Source organism: Protobothrops mucrosquamatus, unplaced genomic scaffold (assembly GCF_001527695.2).
Source record: "Protobothrops mucrosquamatus isolate PMUCROS unplaced genomic scaffold, P.Mucros_1.0 scaffold439, whole genome shotgun sequence".
Lineage (NCBI taxonomy): Eukaryota > Metazoa > Chordata > Lepidosauria > Squamata > Viperidae > Protobothrops > Protobothrops mucrosquamatus.
In genome coordinates, this window is record NW_015386763.1 from 27,688 (window position 1) to 30,270 (window position 2,583).

Sequence of the window (2,583 nt, forward strand, 5' to 3'; positions counted from 1 at the left end):
ACCTACAATGGAGGACTGGAGATTGAAGGTTTCGTATCTTGCTGAAATGGCAAAAATTTCGGCTTATTTGAAGAATCATTCAAATGAACAATTTTTATCAATATGGAGAAGATGGATTGTTTATATTCAAAAAAAGCATAGAATGGTGGAATATAACTTAGGCTTTTAGATAACTTGTTTCTTTTTTTACATATTTCACATACTTATGTAGAATAATATTTTGTGGAGTTAGGGATATTAATAGTAGTTTACTTTTATTTGAATAGTATCCTGGGACTAGGTTTGGGAAGTCCGGGGGGTGGGGGGTGGGGGGTGGGGCTTTTATTATAGCATTGTGATGTACTTGTGATGTGTTTTCTTTTATGATGAAAATAATAAAAATTTATACTTGAAAAAAAAAAAGAAACAATGGTTGGAAACTGATCAAAGAGAGAAGCAACCTGGAATTAAAGAGAAAGTTCCTTACAGTGAGGACAATTAGCCAGTGGAACAACTTGCCTTCAGAAATCGTGAGCGCTCCATCACTGAGATTTTTAAAAAGAGGCTAGACAGTCACTTGTCTGAGATGGTATAGGTTCTCCTGCTTGAGCAGGGGGCTGGATTAGAAGATCTCCAAGGACCCTTCTAGCTCTAGTCTATTCTCTATTCTATACCCAATTCGTAGATCAAGAAATCAGGTCAACCTTTTTCTACGTTTTTCCAAATTAGCATTTTTCCCCCAATTATTTCACAAGGATAAGACTTTCCCATCTAGGTGACAAACCTTTTTTATTCCTCATGTTTTCCTGCAAGTGCAAGATTTTGGGTTTTTTTCAGATCTGAGTATTGATCCATTGGTTGCACAGGAATTTTTTGACTGCCTTGTTACCTCTTGTGGGCTGAGAGAGAGTATCTGACCTAAAGTCATTCAGCCAACTTTCATGCTTAAGGCAGGACTAGAACTCACATTCTCCTGGTTTCTAGCTTGGTGCCTTAACCATTAGCTCTCCATGTAGTTACAAGTCTTCTGCTCCCTAAATAGCCCAGGGGTCTGCAACCCTTACAACTTTAAGACTTGTGGACTTCAGCATAGCTGGCTGAGGAATTCTGGGAGCTGAAGTTCACAAGTCTTAAAGTTGTCAAGGTTGCAGACCCCTGAAATAGCCCAATGAATAGAGTTTTCTCTTGACTCTCTTGGGATTAGATAGAAGTGTGGAGAGGCCAGGAGGGTGCAGATTGCTGGAAAATCTATAGGTAGCCCTCAATTTAAAACCATTGGTTTAGCGACTGTTTGAAGTTACAATAGCACAGAAAAAAGTGATTTACAATCACTGCATCCCTCACAGTCATATGATCAAAATTTGAACCCTGGGCAACCTGCATGTATTTCGACAATTGCAGTGTCTGGGGGTCATTTGATCACCATTTGTGACCTTCCCAGTCATCTCTTTAAAGCAAAGTCAATGGGAGAAGCCAGCTTTGCTTAACTACAGTGATTTGCTTAACAACCGTGGAAAAAAAATGGTTGTAAAATAAGGCACTTAACAATTGCCTTACTTAGCAACAAAAAAATTGATTCCAATTGTGATCATAAGTTGAGGACTGTCTATAATGAACAAGACATTCACATGTACACCCCTCAGCTGCCACCACCCCAAACCACACATTCCACCATGGAATTTTTCCTCTTGTTTGAATTATTTCTAAAGCAAATCCTCTTTCATCCAACTGAATGCGAACAGACTAAATAAAAGAAGCCCACAAAAAAATTCTTTGCTTGGTATGACCTGATCCCAGACTTCTCATAATCTACTTATATGTGTATTTTGATAGTTTTATAGTGTACCATAACCAAACATCTTTGGATGGTTTATGTAAGAATGTTTAAAATTCAATATAAATAATAAAAGTGCAAAGTCATGTGAAAATACACAATAGATATAAAACAATACAAACAAATTTCAAAAAGCCTTTACTATTTTAAAAAGCCAAAGTCCATGGAAGTAGTAATCTATTTTCTTCAGAATTTGGCCTTTACCAAACATGGACACAGAAACATCTATTTTCCAAATTTGATATCACACACTTTTATTCATAGCACAATATCAATTAAAATAGGGAAATAAAAGTGCAACAAATGCCACATAAAGTTATTAAGATTATCATAAATATATTTATAAATAAACCCATTCTGAGATTTAAAATAGAGCTTTTAAAAACCCATCCTGCTAATAAATTACAGCATGGAAAGAAATATCAAGTTTCTTAAAAGTATCCCAAAAATGTTAGCAAATGAAACATCTAAAGAACTAAGATTTTAAGCTGAATAAAAATACACATGCCCTCATGCCCAACTATTCTGTTTTCTACATTAATGCAAGATCACTATGAAATTATTACCTTCTCAAAGTATATTCAATGAGTACCTTTTCCCACTCATCATTCTCCAAACTATGCTTGTTAATGTCAAATGTCAAAGGTATAAACAGGAACAATTGCAGATTGCTATTTTTTATGAACTTCTAGTTGTTTATGGAATTTAAAGATCAAAAGAGAAGGCTCTGTTCCTTTAGATTTATTCTGGCATAGATGTCCTACAGCTGC